General features: G+C 45.5%; 1 protein-coding gene across 2 annotated transcripts in view; it reads right to left on the bottom strand.

The window, feature by feature from the left end:
* FBXO36 (F-box protein 36) overlaps positions 1-19,641 on the bottom strand; it is an 83,082-nt gene that overhangs the window by 30,281 nt on the left and 33,160 nt on the right. The gene's annotated exons all lie outside the window — the stretch shown is intronic.

The raw sequence follows: 19,641 nt of genomic DNA, 5'->3' as shown, positions 1-19,641 counted from the left end.
GTCCCTTGACGCTTTTCCAACTTATCCCACATTTTTCAACCTGTAATGGAACTAACTGGGTAGTTAATTGAGAAGACAAAACTCTCACCAACCCGAGCAACAAACCCAACCATTTCTGCACTAGGGCTAGCGGGGAAGATGACTCAGGAGACACGCGGATACGCGGCTTGGCTATCCCGTTCTGGGGTTTTCCCTCGCGGATACGCGGCTTGGCTATCCAGTTCTGGGGTTTTCCCTCGCGGATACACGGCTTGGCTAACCAGTTCTGGGGTCTTCCCTCGCGGATACACGGCTTGGCTATCCAGTTCTGGGGTCTTCCGTCGCGGATACACGGCTTGGCTATCCAGTTCTGGGGTCTTCCCTCGCGGATACACGGCTTGGCTATCCCGTTCTGGGGTCTTCCCTCGCGGATACACAGCTTGCCTATCCCGTTCTGGGGTCTTCCCTCGCGGATACCCGGCTTGGCTATCCCGTTCTGGGGTCTTCCCTCGCGGATACGCGGCTTGGCTATCCCGTTCTGGGGTCTTCCCTCGCGGATACACGGCTTGGCTATCGTGTTCTGGGGTCTTCCCTCGCGGATACGCGGCTTGGCTATCCCGTTCTGGGGTCTTCCCTCGCGGATACCCGGCTTGGCTATCCCGTTCTGGGGTCTTCCCTCGCGGATACGCGGCTTGGCTATCCAGTTCTGGGGTCTTCCCTCGCGGACACGCGGCTTGGCTATCCCGTTCTGGGGTCTTCCCTCGCGGATACGCGGCTTGGCTATCCCGTTCTGGGGTCTTCCCTCGCGGATACGCGGCTTGGCTATCGTGTTCTGGGGTCTTCCCTCGTGGATACACGGCTTGGCTATCCCGTTCTGGGGTCTTCCCTCGCGGATACACGGCTTGGCTATCGTGTTCTGGGGTCTTCCCTCGTGGATACACGGCTTGGCTATCCCGTTCTGGGGTCTTCCCTCGCGGATACACGGCTTGGCTATCGTGTTCTGGAGTCTTCCCTCGCGGATACGCGGCTTGGCTATCCGGTTCTGGGGTCTTCCCTCGCGGATACCCGGCTTGGCTAACCAGTTCTGGGGTCTTCTCTCGCGGATACACGGCTTGGCTATCGCGTTCTGGGGTCTTCCCTCGCGGATACGCAGCTTGGCTATCCCGTTCTGGGGTCTTCCCTCACTAGCATAACCGGGTAAGGCAAAATAATGTTCAGGCAGGCTCTGCCCGAGGCAAAATTGTTAAGCAGGTGCAACTTGCTACAGCCTCTCTTTATTTAGTTTCCTCTCCCCCACCCCCACTTTCCCAGCACTCCCAGGGGGCCTCCCAGGTCCTGAGTGAACCTTCTTGAGCCAAGGTCCCCGGTCTCTGCAAGTTCTCTATTGCCCCCCAGGCTGTGAGCCGCCCAACCTCTTCCTTTCTTCCCACACCTTTCTGCCCCATCTCACAGAGGTGAAGCTGTATCCGTCACTAGGGCTGCCGTTCCAAAATGCCACAGACTGGGTGGCAGAAGTTTATGTTCTCACAGTTCTGAAAACTCCAAGTTCACCACCAAGGTGGTGGCAGGCTTGGCTCCTTCTCCTGGGGCCTGTCTCCTCGCTTGTGCCCCAAGGACTGCCAGCTGGGCGCTGTGCCCTCCCACGGCCTTCCTTCCCTGCGTGCACAGACGGGACACCTGTCACCCTGGCTTAGGGCCCCACCTTTATGACTTCATTTCACCACAATGACCTATCCAGGCCCTGTCCCCCAGTGCAACTGCTTCAACACACAATTCATTTCCTAACAGAGGGGTATCAAGTATTACAGCAGACAGAACATGAATTTTGGAGCGAGAAAGGCCTAGCCAATTTATTTCGTCTCTCGGCACTTCAATTTCCTTTTCATTCCCTTTCTATCGAATGTTATTCAAGGTACTGTTAAATATTATAAATAACATTTCCTTTCTATTGAGTGACAATGTCTAACAGCTGAATCTGGAACTTTTAGAACTAATTGGGAAGTCAAATAATTTAGTCCTTCTGCAACCCAGCCAGATGAGCAAAAAGTTTCAGAGGTGAAGTGAGAAGTCATAGGTCGCCTTCCCCACAACCTTCCTACCAGGTTGTGTTACAGTGGAAGCAAGTCTCGGGTTGAATTCTGACGCAGGAAAGACATTTGTCACCAGGCAGGCACCACTAGTGTCCCAAACATGTTTCTGGAAGCTCAGTGGAGTCCCCCCTCTCTGTCTTCCGTGGCATTCTCTGGGACCCTCCCCAGGAAGGTTTCTCTCTGGGGCAAGTGCAGCTGATACTATAATGACAAAACCAGCTACCTGTCTAGCCAGGTCAAGCAAAAATAAATAAATAAATAAATAAATAAATAAATAAATAAATAAATAAACAAACAAACCTTTGATTAAGTGGAGAGTTCTGGAATGGAGTTCTAGACAGGGCACCGCACCAGAAACATTGTTACCAAACTAACGTTGCTCAAAAAAAGGCAGAGACACTTGTACAATCTTATTTGTCAGCTTCATATCTTGCACAACATTCATTTCATCAACGAAAAATCCCTCTGACACTCCTTACTTATGAATTGACCCTCTGGTACTGATTTAGAAGGCAGCACTGTACTTGAAGTGCTTGCAGTCATGGCCCCTGGAGGGAGGATCCCCAGGGCACTGAACCAAGCTAAGTCGCCCACATAGATAAGCATCCTGCTGGCTGCTCTGAGGTGTTCTTAAGTCAGTTACGGGAGCAGCTGCCTGAGGAAAAATGGCTGGCTGGGACCAGGGGCCAAGCCTCCTCCCTTCTGACTCAGAAACAGTCTGTTCTCAGGCACCACGCTTTCTTTTCTTTTCTTTTTCTTTCTTTCTTTTTTTTTTTTTGTATTTTTCTGTAGTGAGAAGTGGGGAGGAGGCAGACAGATAGACTCCTGCATGAGCCGGACCGGGATCCACTGGCATGCCCACCAGGGGGCGGTGCTCTGCCCATCTGGGGCGTTGCTCCACTGTAACCGGAGCCATTCTAGCACCTGAGGCAGAGGCCATGGAGCCATCCTTGGCGCCCGGGCCAACTTTGCTCCAATGGAGCCTTGGCTGTGGGAGGGGAAGAGAGAAACAGAGAGAAAGGAGAGGAGGAAGGGTGGAGAAGCAGATGGGCGCTTCTCCTGTGTGCCGTGGCTGGGAATCGAACCTGAGACCTTCGCATGCTGGGTCAACACTCTACCGCTGAGCCAACGAGCCAGGGCCTGAGGCACGACGCTTTCTTTTATATAGCTTTCATATTGGAACTCTACAGAGCAGTACTCAGAAACCTCATATTCAGGATCACGTCTTAGCCTTGTCAAGACTTGAGTATACTCCACATACTATACTTACTAAAACAGAAAAATACAAGAGACAGGCATTTTCTACCACTTATTGATTCAGTTGGCTAAACACCTTTTTGAAGTGACAAAACTCGATATTGGTGAAGAGAAAGAAAATGGGGGCCCTTAACAATCACAGAGCCGAATGTGAATTCATTTGGCCAGTCAAAATGGAAGGTCATCTATGCCCTTTGACCCAGACATCTTACTTGTAAGAGTTTAACCTAAGGAACTTACCAGAGATGTGTACAGCACCTTTTTAACATAATGATGTTTGTAATCAGTTAATTATGATAAGAAAAACCAGAACCAACCTAAGGGTCCAGTATTTGGGACTAGGTAAATAATTATAGCACGTTTAGATTGTGGGATACTCTGCCCGTAACATGGGATGGGAAGGGAAGTATTCGTCTACGCAGTGAGGAGTTGATATCAGCGTGGCAGTCAATGCAACTGTTTCTCAGGGTGTGCAGCTTAAAGGAAGCTGAGCTCAGACTGTCCCCCAAATATCTGTGAACTGAGTACTATTATGGTATTAGCTCATTTTAAGTCATTGTTACATATTTATCGCTATTTTGAAAACCTGACAGTCTCTGAATACGGTTTTAAACATCTTGTTCTGATTAACTGTGAATGTTTGTTAATGAACACGTCTGTGAGAAAAGCTACAGAGAACCTTCCCATGGTTTTCGCAAGACTGTTCCAATCTGGCTGGACGTTGGCTTCGCCGGGCTCTCCCCAGGCTGTCTGTCTCCCAGCCACCTGTGAGCACTGCATGGCCATCTTCCTGCAGATGAAGAACCCAGGTGGACGGGCTGGATAACTGGCCCCAGCTCTTCTCATCCAGGCAGCGTCTGACTCTGCACGATGAGCTCTCTGGCGTTGCTCTGTCCCTTCCAGGGTGGGCAGTCAGCCTTGCTGTAGGGTACACATCATTATGTGGTATCTGGAGAGAAATCATGTGACGACCAGGACAGCAGGGACTCACCAGGCAGCCCTCAAGGGGGCACTCGGAAAAAGTGAGCCCAACTGGGCATCTCAGCATTTGAGTGTATTTGGACACTGAGCACCCTGCCACCGTGGTCTGAGCCTGTGATTTCCCCACCACTAGCCCTGGCTGAAGGGTCCCGCTGCTGACACAGAACGCAGAGGCTGTGGTGTGGACGGGTCCGGTTCAAAGCCTGGTCTCGGTCATTTACCTTGGGCAAGTTTCTGACTCTCTTGGGCCTCATGTCCTCATGTCCAATATGCAAAGAGGGATGCCCACCTCACCAGCGTTTGGAGAGACACATGAGATAAGTCCCCAGTGCCCAGCCCGGTGCTGGGTAAACGGACCATGCTGCACAGAGGTAGGTCCTGGCCTCTTTCTTCTCGCTTTCCTCCTCGGTCACTCACTTCACATTCAAAACAACAAATTCAGCCCCAAACACCAAGAGATCAGAACCACATATTACTTCTCATCCATTATCTAACAGTACCCAATCACACTTCATCCAGGTCTGCTTTCTGAACCGTCCCCTCCAGAGACATTTATTTCAGCTTTTTACTCAGACTTGGTATGTGATTTTTCTAATTGTCTGTCACCACTAAAAGTCGCCTACTTTTTGCTGTGAGGACTTCCCCAACAGCATGACTGAGAAGACGCCTCCCTCTATCCCGCTAGTAACCGGACTTGCTCCTGAAGGATCAGGTCGACTTGCCGGGTCCCACACACTGAGTGGGGGGCATCCGGAGTCTTTCTGAGCATCTGGACAGGGAAGACATTGGTAACTTGGCACACCAGCTGCCTCTGCTTTCTCCTGAAGAGTGCTGTTACTCCATCAGATCAATTTCTGGTTTGGAAATCACATATAATCAGGGGATTTCACTGAGTGTGGCTGAGATTCTATATCATAGTTTATGAGATTAGGTCTTTTCTTAGGAGAAGAAGGATGATGTTAGCTGAACTGCCTCCTGGGGAATGGAAGAGCAAGGGCCACGAGGGCAAACACCATGTAATCTCACCATTAGTTATTACTCAAAAATTCACACAGCACGGGCATTCCAGAAGGTAAAAAGATGTTACTGTTTTCATGAATTAGAAAGATAAGCTCTGGCCCTGGCCGGTTGGCTCAGCAAAAGAGCATCAGCCCCGCATGTGGAAGTCCCGGGTTTGATTCCCAGTCAGGGCACACAGGAGAAGCGCCAACGGGTTTCTCTACCCTTCTCCCTCTCCTTTCTCTCTGTTTCTCTCTTCCCCTCCTGCAGCCAAGGCTCCATTGGAGCAAAGATGGCCCGGGCGCTGGAGATGGCTCCATGGCCTCTGCCTCAGGTGCTAGAATGGCTCCGGTTGCAACAGAGTAACACTCCAGATGGGCAGAGCATCGCCCCCCTGGTGGGCATGCCAGGTGGATCCTGGTTGGGTGCATGTGGGAGTCTGTCTCTCTGCCTTACCGCTTCTCATTTTGGAAAAATACAAAAAAGAAAAAAGAAAAGATAAGCTCTTATTTTGCTGCCTATTTTAACTATAAACATATAAGATAGGTTTTTGGTGCAAATTTACAACATGGAATATGTGTTCCCCTATGTATCGATTTTTGGTTCAATTTATCTAACCACGGCAAAACAGACTTTCAGCTACATTAAGTTTTAGCGTGGAACGGGAGTAATTTTTACACACTGAAAATGAAAGCAACGTTATTAATATAAATAATAATGGAAAAGAGGAGACTGAGGCTGAAATGAGAATGGAGTAAAGTGAAAATCTTAATAATGAAGAACTGACAACATTGAAGTGTTTCTCTCCTTCAATAATTCAGAAATGAGGTTGCCCTTAAAGAGACAAACGAACAAACTTCGAGCACAGTGGCTGTGATTAGGGGTTGGTGACAGGCCTTGTGGGTTGCCACCCAGCATTCACTCGCCCACCTGCCGTTCCCAGATGAGCTCTGCACAGAGATCTAACACACTCTACTTGTTATTTTAATTTAAATATGTAGGATACTACAAAAAATTGTTTGTATTTAGTGCTTACAGTTAGAAAAAATTTTAATTAAGCATATCTTTCATTTTGGGTATTTCTATCCTTCAATAGATTTCTCAGAAAGGGTCTACAGGAAGCAAATTTTTGTCTGAAAATGTGCAGATTGTCTCCAGGTTCTGGTCCTCTTTCACCAGTCTGCAGTGAGGGAGCCAGTGGCCAGGGCAGAGGACCTCCAGGTGTGCCTGCGGGCCTGCTGTCTCTACTGGCAGCTGCTTCTTCAGACCAGCTCTGGCCGTCTTTGGCAAATTTCTTGGCAGCAGCAGGCTGCTCATTCCTGTTCTTGCAGGAGTCATGCCCTCTGCAAAGGAATCCAAATCTCTGTCTGACCGGGAAAGAAAGAATGGACATCCTGTCTGTTATTGTCCGCCCGCCCCCAGCATCGAGGTCCTAGCTGCCTTTGCTGCTGCTGCTTCTGGACCCCTGTTTTAGCCCCTGTGAGTGGTTAGCCATCTTCTATTGGGTAACGGTCCTTTATAATAAGTTGTCCGTGGAAAAATAGCAGTGTGGTTTCTGTCCTGAATGGACACCCCTTGAGATACCTGGTATGTGATTCTTTTGTCATTCATCATGCCAGGCACTTGGTGAGAGTTGTTAATCTGGGGACATACAACTAACATTTAGGGCAGTTTCTTGTATAATTTTTTCCCTGGAACTCCTATATTTCAGATATTGGACCTCCTGGTCTAATTTAAAATTTTATTATTCCCCACCCCCACACACACCCATATTGTCAATTTCTTACTTTCGGTTCTTTTTCTCTAGGTGATTTTCTCAATTTCTTCTTTCAGCCCTTCTATTAAGTTTTTTGTTTTTCTGATCATATTTTTATTTTCTAAAAGCTCTTTTAAATTTTCTGGATTTTTCCCTTGCGGCTTTCTGTTTTCATGGATACATTATCCTTTCTTATCCTCCCGAGGATATTACTGAGGAATAGTTTTTTGAGTTTATTTTATAATTGAATTTATTGGGGTGACACTGGTTAGTACAATTATATAGGTTCCAGAGGTTGAATAGTTTGTTCTGTCTTTGTGCATGGCCTTTATTTTCTTCACAATTATACTTCCTCTACTGTGGAGGCGTGGATTTTGTTCTGGCTTTCCTCAGAAGCCGGCTAATTCTTTTTTTTTTTTTTCTGGCTTCTGTAAACAATTTATTTATAAAATTAAGTTTTATGCAGTGACATTGATTAATAAGAGTACATAAGTTCCAGGTAAACATCTCTATAGCTTTATGAACTGTTGATTGTGTTGTGTGCCCACCAACCAAAGGAAAATCATTTTCCGTCACCATATATTTTCCCTTTTTACTCCCCTACCCCCACCCAAGTGTCTCTCTCTCTTTTTTTTTTTTTTTGTATTTTTCTGAAGTTGGAAACGGGGAAGCAGTCAGACAGACTCCTGCATGCACCCGACGGGGATCCACCCGGCACGCCCACCAGGGGGCGATGCTCTGCCCATCTGGGGCGTCGCTCTGTTGCAACCAGAGCCATTCTAGTACCTGAGGCAGAGGCCACAGAGCCATCCTCAGCGCCTGGGCCAACTTTGCTCCAATGGAGCCTCGGCTGTGGGAGGGGAAGAGAGAGACAGAGAGGAAGGAGAGGGGGAGGGGTGGAGAAGCAGATGGGCACTTCTCCTCTGTGCCCTGGCCGGGAATCGAACCTGGGACTTCTGCACGCCAGGCTGATGCTCTACCACTGAGCCAACCGGCCAGGGCCCCAGAAGCCAGCTAATTCTTAGCTGTCCACGCATATTCTGGAGTGGGGCGCTGGGAAGCTGACCGGAAGCTCTGGGAATCGAGCAGGGCTATCCAGAGGAGAGCCCCTTTACAGGCCGCTATGTATCTGCCTGGGCTCTGGTTGGAGGATCCAGGCTATTAATATCTTGCAATCTCTTTTCTTGGCCTGGTCTGATTCCCCAGAGAAGAACCTTACAGATTACTGCCTGGAGGGTGTAATCCTGGATCCTGCCGTGGCCTGTGCAGAAGAAGTCACAGCGAATCTCCCAGTTCAGTATGTGGGTGTTTACGTAATCCTTGACCAGGGTCAGCACGGAGTCCCTCTGTCCCCAGTCGCTTGGGGTCCTGCGTCCACAGATCAGCCTTCCCGTCTTCTCCCGGGGGTGAGGCGGAGCTGTTGCTGGTCATACAGAGAAGCGGGGCTGAAGGAGACTGCGGTTCTAAGCACATCAACAGATTTCAACCATTCCCACTGTTCTCCGGTCACTTCACCCTCCCTTTCCAAAGACTCCATTTCCACCCGTTCCTGAGCCACTTGCCCTGAGGTTCTGGGGTACAGGTCTGGTTGCTTCCTGACGTCCCCGGTTTAGGTATCAGCTTCCTCAGGGCTGTAACATCCACTCTCAGTAGGTCATCTGCTTTCTAGCATGCACCACTGTGGCCTCTGTGGCCTTTCCCATTCTCTCTGTTTCTGTGGGCTTTCAGTTTTAGAAAAACCCTGTTCTTGTCATTTCAGTGGTGCTGCTAGCGGGAAGGAAGGTATGTAATAGCTCTTTAACTAGAAGCTGCACTTCTAAACTGTATACTTAATAAGTTTAAAATAATACAGATATTCTGACATATTTGTCATTTTAATTTAAATACATAGAATAATGGAAATGATTAAATTGGTAGGAAATATTTAAATTTAGTAATATCTATTAAATTTACAATGACTTTTAAATGTGTTCAAGTTTAAACACATTGACTGGTGGTGGCACAGTGGACGAAGTGTTGACCTGAAATGCTGGGGTCGCCAGTTCAAGGCCTCTGGCTTCCCCCATCAGAGCACATTTGAGAAGCAATTACTATAACTTGATACTTCCTGGTCCTCCCACACCTTTCTCTCTCTATCCTCTCTCTAAAATCAATAAATAAAAGCTAAAAAAAAAAGTTTAAAAGTTTGATCTAGCCTGACCTGTTGTGGCATAGTGGGTAAAGCATCGACCTAGAACGCTGAGGTTGCCGGTTCGAGACCCTGGGCTTGCCTGGTCAAGGCACATACAGGAAACAACTACTATGAGTTGATGCTTCCCACTTCTCTCTCCTCTTTCTCTCTCTCAATCCTCTCCTCCCTCTAAAAATCAATAAATAAAATTGAAAAACATATATATATAATAAAAAAAGTTTGATCTATATTTTCACTACAGTTTTTTAAACACTTGGCTGATTTTGATAGGTTTGTAATTATGTCTCTTTAGATTATAGAAATGCTTGAGAAAATCAAATGTATTAAATTTGTGATATAGATGGAAATGCTTAAGATTTAATCAAGTTTATAAATCATATTTAAATTTAAGAGAATTTAATTTGTTAGATTCATAAGTTTTGTGGCTTTAATTTACAATATTTAGTTAATTTAATTAAGTTTGCAAATAGTGCTTAAATGTTTAAGGAATTATAATTTGTTAAATGTATAAGCTAATTAAACATTAAAGAACAATAAAAATGAGTTTTTAATTTTTAATGCAATATTACTTCATTTATAATTAAATTTACTAGATTTTTAAATTGTATTTGAAGGTTTAAAAAATAGGTTTTTAATTCTTACTTTAATTGAATATTAGTAATAAACACAAATAACTAATAAATTAAAAATATTTGTAATAAATTAAAAATTATTACAAAGAATCATACAATATGGTTTCTTAAGTCATATTTAAAAGATTGATTTAGGAATGGGAACCACTGGGTGGCCATTTGAGGGAAAAATTGATTTATGCCTCACATCAGAATAAACTCCAAATAGCTCAAAGATGTGCATGTAAAAAAATACACCCACACAAGCACTAGAAGGAAAAAAAAATGGTGAATTCTTATATCTTTGTAATTATGTCTCAAAATCTAAAAATCATAAAAAAGAAGATTGATAATTTTGACTATATAAATACAAATAACTTTTGCCTGGTGAAGTCTGCCAAAGACCTGTATGGAAATGTTTAGAGCAGCTTAGTTCATAATAGCTCCAAATTGGAAACAACCAAAATATCCACCCATATGACAAAATATTACTCAGCATTAAAAAGAACTGCTGATACATGCAACGACACGTTTGAACTGCAAAAGCATTATTCTAAGTGAAAGGAGCCAGATATGAAAGGTTACATACTATATGATTGCATAGGGCATAGTGGAAAAGGCAAAACAGAAATTAGGTCAGTGGCTTCAGGGCACATGGGTGGGAGAGGAGACTGACTGCCAAGAACATGAGAGAACTTGTGGGGTTGATGGAAATATTCTATACAGTATCTTTATTGTGTTAATGGTTATACATTTCTCAAATTCATGGAACCTGAAAGGGTGATTTTTACAATATTAAAAGCATACCAAGCCTGACCTGTGGTGGCACAGTGGATAAAGCGTCGACCTGGAAATGCTGAGGTTGCCAGTTCGAAACCCTGGGATTGTCTGGTCAAGGCACATATGGGAGTTGATGCTTCCTGCTCTTCCCCCCTTCTCTCTCTCTGTCTCTGTCTCCTCTCTCTCCCTCTCTCTGTCTCTCCTCTCTAAAAATAAATTAAAAAAAAAAAAAAGCATACCAAGTTTAAAACCCCAAGGTCATGAGCTTGAGAGGGGGCTCATCACGCTTGAGCGCAGGCTCACCAGCTTGAGCACAAGGTCACTGGCTTGAGCTAGGGATCATCAATGTAGCCCCAAGGTCACTGGTTTGAGCAAGGGGTCACTGGCTTGCTAGAGCCCCCCCCCCCATTAAGGCACTTAAGAAAAACAATCAATGAACAACTAAAGTGAAGCAAAAACAAGTTGATCTTCTCTTCTCTCTCCCTTCCTCTCTCTCTTGCTAAAAAAAAAAAAAATCAAAGAGCCCTAGACAGATAGCTCAGTTAGTTAGAGCAGTGGTCCCCAACCTTTTTTGGGCCACAGACCAGTTTAATGTCAGAAAATATTTTCACGGACCGGCCTTTAGGTTGGGATGGATAAATGTACCACGTGACCGAGACAAGCGTCAAGAGTGAGTCTTAGAAGGATGTAACAGAGGGAATCTGGTCATTTTTTAAAAATAAAACATCGTTGAGACTTAAATATAAATAAAATGGAAATAATGTAAGTTATTTATTCGATCGATACAGAGTTGATCCATTGCGTGTGATGTGACGTATTTGTATCTAAATAAGTACTTTTTTCTTATAATTATTATTAAAAATTGATAGGCATGTAAGCATAATTACAATATAAAATATTACAAATGTTATTATTATGCATTTATCATATTACAGTGTATTATTGTTGCAATGAATAAAATGTTTCTTTTATTTATGATATTGTTTTCTTCAATTTATTTTTGTCCTCCTTTTCATTGTAAAAAAGTTGGTCACCTTAAATATTACGGACTCAGGGTGTGTACAAGGGTTTGCTGATGAAGTACGTGTTCATGAATAAGCAAATGTTAAATTAAAAAAAGCTTTTCAAAAGAAAACGAGGGCAAAAGCCAACAGAAATGCTATGACTAGGTGGGGGAGGTAGGGGAGTCACTTGGCCAATAAAGGGAGAAAACATATGTCAAAGTATACGGGGTCTCGCAGATTGTGGTCCTACAGTGTGAAGACACAAAAGGAGCTAAAAGGCATCCAAACAGGTGTTTTGGACCCAGAGGGACATTCCTGCTCAAGGACCTACTAGCAGGGTACCTAGGGCGGGTCTCATAATCTCTGTTTGCCGCTCATCTGCTCACAGCTCCTGGGAGGATTAAAATGAGTATCAGACCCATCTTTATTTTCCTTTCCTATCAAATTATCACTGGAGTTTGTTTACCTAACAGGTCAAGAACGCAGACGTGGTTCCCTCTCTTTGGAAGAAGCACAAAGCCACCCTTGCAGCTCCAGTTGAAGAACCTGATGAAACCCAGTTTTCTAAGTCTGCAGATGCTGTGACTGCAGCCGAGTCAGTGGAGACAGGGCCGTGCCCGTCAGTTCTAACACACACTTTGCAGAGGCTGACCCTCCAACACTGCTGTGTCTGCCAGATGGCTGTGCTAAATAGCTCAAAGAAATTCAAAGTACTCTACAAACAATAAGAAAAAAAGAGAGAGAAAAAAAGCAGCTCTGAACACAGATGCAACTGGAGAATTTTTTTTTTTTTTTTTTTGCATTAGAATAACATTTTCTGGAACAATGCCCAGAAAAACAACAACAGCCTGGAAGCATGTCTCGGAAACCTTCCTGGATGTGGGCAGGAAAGTGACTAAGCAGGTAGGAAGGCCCAGGTGTCTGTGGTTGGACTTCACAGAGCACGTCTCGGGATGTACCTGCCTCTCAGCTTGGAGGCTGCCTCTTCCTGAAATCTCTGCTGACAACTTGAAGGTGTTTCTGCTCTTGCTCTGGTACAAACAGTCATCTACTGGTATAGAATTTCAGAAATCCCCTCACGTTTGTTGGTGGGAGCTAGCTATATTCTGTCTTACTTCCCACTCCCTTTCTCCAAACGCGTTCAGCCTCAGGAGGAGTCCTACGGCCAGGACAGGCATGTCGTCATCTTATTTCCTGTGTCTCCTTCCAGGCTCTCTTCACACGAATGCTTCCTCTTCCCTATGGTTTCTTTCCTGCGTGTTTGTAAAATGAACACCTGCTACCGAACACTTGCACTTAGGCCCTTTTCAGTGCTTACCTGCTAGCCAGAAGAAAAACCACTAAAGCAATTTTGTTGCTGGGAATTAAATAGTTCTTAGTTATTATATATATATATATATATATATATATATATATATATACACACACACACACACACACACACACACACACACACATATACACACACACACACACATATATATATGTATATATATAAATAATTGGATGCCTTTGGTCAAAACCTTCTTTAGCTTCTGTTATGGATTGAATTGTGTCCTTCCCTCTGCCAAATTCTATGTTGCAGCCTATAACCACCCCTGAGGCTGTATTTGGGGACAGGGGCTTTGACAGGTAACTGAAGGAAAATGCAGTCATAACGGCATAACGGTAGGGACCTAAGCCAACATGACTGGTGTCCTTATGAGGAGAGGAAGGGACACTAGGGATGCCCAAGCGCATCAGCAAGGCCATGGCCATCTGCAAGCCAAGAAGAGAGGTCTCAGGAGAAGAAACCAAGCGTGCTACCACCTTGATGCTGAACTTCTAGTTTTGAAAACTGTGAGAACATAAATTTCTGTAGTTTAAGCTACCCAGTCTGTAGTATTTTGTTATGATGGCCCTAGCAGGCTGATACAGCTCCCAAATGGTCATGATACAATATATTTTATTGAGTGCCTACTATGTGCCATGTGCAGTCTGCTTGAGACTTTAATCTTTACAACAAAGAATTTACCTAGGAGGTTAGTATCACTGTTCATTTTACAGATGAATAAACTAGGACTTAAGGAAGTTTAGAAACCCTTGGGCTAACTCATTCGTTACTCAGTGGAATGTGAATCCAGGTCTAACTGACCTGAAGCCTCTAAATCTGTTAACATGTTCAACCTGTTCGACGTGTTGCCTTGCTGGAGTGACAGCAAGCCTCAGCTGTGCAGTGTCCGCGATGATGGAGGGAAGCAGTGGTGTTTATGATCCGAGGCTGCTAACCCACACATCATAATAGGCATTGATGGGTTGTTTACTTCCATCCGAAGGGGGTGTGACTGATCCGCAGGGAAGTGATAGCGTTTCATTCCTTCCACGTTCCACAAGCGCACAGAGCACGGCATTGTTCTAGAGGAAACAGACAAACCCTGCCCCCATGGACATTACATTCTACTGGGAGGGAGATGAACAAGAAATAAAACAAGTATATTTCGTATTGTGTTAGAACATGATAGATGTGAAGCAAAAGAAACTAGGAAAGGAAGGTAAGGAGTGTGTAAAGCCAGAAGCCAGGGCCAGGGCCACCACTACAGCAGCCCGGCCCATGCAGGTTCGCATTGGATTCGGACAGTCGGTAAAGAAACAACGGAGTCAAAAACTGGTGGGCCATAGTCTTTAATCCTAGCTTGCACCCGGCAGGCAAGTAAAAATACACACTGGGCTCCAAAACCCACTCACATTCAGTGCTCACAAAGCTACTGACTTATCCAAGTTTCCTAGAATCAAAGGTTTCTAGCTTACCAGACTTATTCACCTCTGTTCCCAATCTCCTTCCTTCTCCAGCGTCAAACTGCACAAACTGGCCTCTCAATCAATACTTTGCCATCTTGGCTGCTTCCCCTGGCCTCCTCCACATGGCCTCTCTCTGCTCTCTGCTCTAAATGATAATCTCAGGAACCGAGAGAGCAAGCTCTCGTTCTGCACCCATTTTATAGTGTAGAAATCCAAACCTTTAATCCAATATACAAAACAGGGAAGTCTCTAATACAGGGGTCCCCAAACTACGGTCCGCGGGCCGCATGCGGCCCCCCAAACTACGGTCTGCGGGCCGCATGCGGCCCCCTGAGGCCATTTATCCGGCCCCCGCCGCACTTCCAGAAGAGGCACCTCTTTCATTGCTGGTCAGTGAGAGGAGCATAGTTCCCGTTGAAATACTGGTCAGATTGTTGATTTAAATTTACTTATTCTTTATTTTCAATATTGTATTTGTTCCCATTTTGTTTTTTTACTTTAAAATAAGATATGTGCAGTGTGCATAGGGATTTGTTCATAGTTTTTTTTATAGTCCGGCCTTCCAACGGTCTGAGGAACAGTGAACTGGCCCCCTGTGTAAAAAGTTTGGGGACCCCTGCTCTAACACAAAGTCACTTCTCTGAGGCATGATTGGATTGTACCGCCCTACATCAAAAAGGGTAAGAAAGGCTTAATCCCAAAACCAAGCCCCAGGCTACAAGGATTCTGCCTGCTTTTAGCCCACCCCAACACACATTAATATCACCTGGGCGACGGCCTCCTCGTGGGCAGCATCATCTTTAACAAAGTGAGCATAATACATTTTATCTGCCCAACAGAGTGCTGTGGGGGTGGGGGGCTGAGGGGGTGGGTGGGGGAGTTGCATTTTGAATCGGGTGGTCCTGGCAGGTGCCATTTGAGCCCTTCAGAAATCAGAGAGGATACAGGTGTTGGTAAACTGCTTGGTTGCTCACCCAGCATGCCCCATCCAGCCCTTCCAAGCATGCAGGTGATAAGCAAAAACCCCTCTTAGCACCCCACCCTACAGCTAAGGTGCTTACCCACTGGAGACAAATGATACCTGTGTGGTACATAAAACACCCAGGGTTATATCTAACAAGCTTTCCCAATAAACTTCAGATTATTAGGGAAAATAAGAGCAAACCAGCAATCATGACACTTTCCTCACATGTTTTGATAGCCACTCATGCATTTGTCTTCATGTCCCGGCCAGTATGCTTTCTGTAGCCAGTTCCCTGAAACTTCTTGAGTGGGGCGTCCTGGTTGCACAGACCAATGCATCTGCCCTGTAGAAGATGCTCACAAATGCAATGAGAAATTAGCCTTTTGGATGATCAGCACCCTGTGTCCCTGTCCAGAACCTATTTCTCATCATCTCCCCAGCGAGTTGTCTGGAAGTAGTGTGTTGTGACTATACCACCATGTGTTTGCACACACATGTCCAGTGCTTAGAGCATCTTCCCCTGCCTTGTCCTCCTAAAAATCTCATTCCTCAAGACTTAGTTTGACACTCTATTGTGTCATGACTGTCACTAAAAGTTCTTATTTGTCCGCTATTCAAATGACTTGCTGGATTAACAAATGTCCTCTATTCTCTCTGCAAAACACTTACTCCTCAATGTATGTTCAATTTTCTAAAATGATTGATTTTTTTTTGTTTTTTTTTTTTTTTTACAGAGACAGAAAGAGTCAGAGAGAGGAATAGACAGGGACAGACAGACAGGAACGGAGAGAGATGAGAAGCATCAATTATCAGTTTTTTGTTGAGACACCTTAGTTGTTCATTGATTGCTGTTTTGTTTTGTTTTTTACAGAGACAGAGACAGAGAGAGAGTCAGAGAGAGGGATAGATAGGGACAGACAGACAGGAATAGAGAGAGAGATGAGAAGCATCAATCATTAGTTTTTCGTTGCAACACCTTAGTTGTTTATTGATTGCTTTCTCATATGTGCCTTGACTGTGTGCCTTCAGCAAACCGAGTAACCCCTTGCTCAAACCAGCAACCTTGGGTCCAAGCTGGTGAGATTTGCTCAAACCAGATGAGCCCATGCTCAAGCTGGTGACCTCAGGGTCTCGAACCTGGGTCCTTCCGCATCCCAGTCCAACACTCTATCCACTGCACCACCACCTGGTCAGGTTCTTCTAAAATGATTTGAATCAAATCTTCAAAGGGCTTGTAGGCCCTGGCCGGTGGGTCAGTGGGTAGAGCATTGGCCCAGCATATGGACATCCCAGGTTTGATCCCTGGTCAGGACACACATGAGAAGTGACCGCCTGCTTCTCTTCCTCTCCCTCTCCCCATTCTCCCCTTTTTCTCCTCCCTCAACCAGTGGCTCGATTGGTTTGAGCATGGCCCTGGGCACTGAGGATAGCTTGGTTGGTCCTAGCACACCAGCCTAAGGTGCTAAAAATAGCTTGCTACTAGATCATTGGTCCCAGATGAGATCGCTAGGTGGAACCTGGTTGGTGCAAACGTAGGAGTCTGCCTCATTATCTCCCCTTCTCTTACTTAAAAAATAAAAGCAAACAAACAAACAAACAAAAAAACCCCAAAACAAAGGGTTTGTAGTGATGGTCACTGAACCATTGAGTACATTTATCAATAAAATAAATATTACTGTGTCCTCACTACTTGGAAAACCACGAGACAGGCAACTGTTGTGTATGGGGGGAGGGGAATGTAAAAAATGAATAGTCTTGTTCAAGATCATATTTGTAGAGCAGAAAATGAATACAAAGTAATATTAAACAATTATTCATGTGGACTTGTGAAAGATAAATATATGGCTTTAATTACTTAGAAAGTTTTGTTATACTAACATGGTAAATAGCACTCCCACTTCCTTAACACAGATGTGCAAGAAATATCATTTCTTCTATAAGAGACTGATACTATTTTTTAGAATAGGTAATAACTGCTCATGAAAAATGAATGGGGTTGGACAAATAAGTTTGTAAAATCTGTATTTTCTGGGTTTGCTCACTTTTATTGTTAAAAACGGTGCTGCCCACGTCAATGGCCATCGCCCAGGTGATATGGCTAATTACCTTCATGCTTGGGAGGGGGCTAGGTTATGCTAATGTGTGCTGGAGGAGGGGTTTTCCCGCCAAAAAGTTTTAAGAGGAGCTGGGAGGCCATTTTGGCAGAGATCGCATTGTTGCAGGGAAGAGAGGCCACATGGTTGCAGAAGAAGCAGCCGAGATAGAGGCGTGCAGATAGGGAAAAGGAGGTGGCTGGGGCTAGTGGGGCCTTTGATTCTAGGAAAACTTTCTCCTGGTTGTGGTACCGGAGAATGTGTGAGTGGGTTTTGGTGCCCATGTGTTTGTTTTCACTCACTTGCCGAGTGCGAGGCTAGAAATAAAATGGCCCATCATTTCTTGGCTCCATTGTTTCATTACAATCTATCTGAATCAAATGTGAACCCGCACAAGCCTGGCAGCTGTGATGGTGGCCCCAGCTACTGGCTTTACAAATGGGGTAAACAGGGAAGGCGTCTCTTTCCGTTCTAACACCAAGAGAGTGTGAGAGTGTGTTTTCTAAACCTAATCACCGCTACTGTGGCACCTCCCTCTTCTCTCCAGCAAGGCCGAGTCCAGGTTTCTGAGGATCAGTCAGTCCTTCATGATCATCTCCAAGCCAGCCACAGGTGGCAGGCCCTCCATCCCATCTGTTCTTGGGTTATCATCCCACAGGTACATCCACAGGTAAGGGCTGCCGCAGGGTCCTGCTGGTCCCTTCCTGGCAACAGTCTCCCACCCCCCAGCTGGTGGCTGCAGAAGGAGGCATTCTAGGTCTCCCCAAGTTCCTCTGGAGGCATGGGGTCAGGGAGTTTGAATGAGGGAGCGAAGCCTGTCTAGCCCCCACCTCCTCACAACATGCTGGGGTGGGAGGCACCCCAGACCTCTCAGTGCTGCTCCGTTCGCGAGGTCTCCTCAGCTGGAGCTTGTTTACCTGAGGTGTCTACTGAGCTTTTGACCTTAGCACCAAAGCAGCCTGGGAGGCCACGACTGAGGACGCTTCAGCACGACTTGGAACAGCATCTACCTCTGTTCCCATCTCTGCGCTGCTCTTCCTGCCTGCAATCTGGGAGGTTTGCTTGGCTGGAGGATAGGGAGAAGGGGTCTCTGCATGTTCTAACCAACCCCCCTGTCTGCACCAAAACCTTTGGGCCCCCTCCCCCCACATAGAGTTTGGGTTTTTGAGATTTAAAATATTTATACTAGGCCCTTGCATCTAAAAACCTGGTTTGGGGAAACTCCCCTAAGGCAGAGAATGAAGCTGATTTTTCAATTTTTTTTTATTTTTCTGAAGTTGGAAACGGGGAGGCAGTTAGACAGACTCCCGCATGCGCCTGACCGGGATCCACCCGGCATGCCCAACAGGGGGCGATGCTCTGCCCATCTGGGGCGTTGCTCTGTTGCAACCAGAGCCATTCTAGTGCCTGAGGCAGAGGCCATGGAGCCATCCTCAACGCCCGGGCCAACTTTGCTCCAATGGAGCCTTGGCTCCGGGAGGGGAAGAGAGAGACAGAGAGGAAGGAAAGGGGGAGGGGTGGAGAAGCAGATGGGTGCCTCTCCTGTGTGCCCTGGCCGGGAATCGAACCCGGGACTCCTGCACGCCAGGCCAATGCTCTACCACTGAGCCAACTGGCCAGGAGAGAATGAAGCTGATTTAAGCAAGGGAAGCAGATAAGGAAAAGAAGATAAAATTCTAGGAAAAGTCCTCAAATCTAAAGTTGTGTCTGGCCTATATTCTGGTGTGATTGCACATAAGTTTCCAAATATATAATTTAAAATAAAGGAATGCCTAAAAACATTTACATTAGGTATAGTAATTAAAATAATTAATAAAATGTCCTCTTAGGAAGAAAAGCATTTTCTGAAAAAAGTTTAAATGAAACATTTTATTTTAAAAAGTTGCCCAAGAGCCTGACCTGTGGTGGCGCAGTGGATAAAGCGTCGACCTGGAAATGCTGAGGTCGCCGGTTCGAAACCCTGGGCGTGCCTGGTCAAGGCACATATGGGAGTTGATGCTTCCAGCTCCTCCCCCTTCTCTCTCTCTGTTTCTCTCTCTCCCTTCCTCTCTCCTCTCTAAAAATGAATAAATAAAATTTAAAAAGAAATGAAAAAGTTGCCCAAGTTACTTATATGGCCACAAAGCAAAATTTGCAAGTGTTTTCATGTCAATATTTA

Source organism: Saccopteryx leptura, chromosome 7 (assembly GCF_036850995.1).
Source record: "Saccopteryx leptura isolate mSacLep1 chromosome 7, mSacLep1_pri_phased_curated, whole genome shotgun sequence".
NCBI lineage: Eukaryota > Metazoa > Chordata > Mammalia > Chiroptera > Emballonuridae > Saccopteryx > Saccopteryx leptura.
This window is presented reverse-complemented; position numbering and strand designations above follow the sequence as displayed.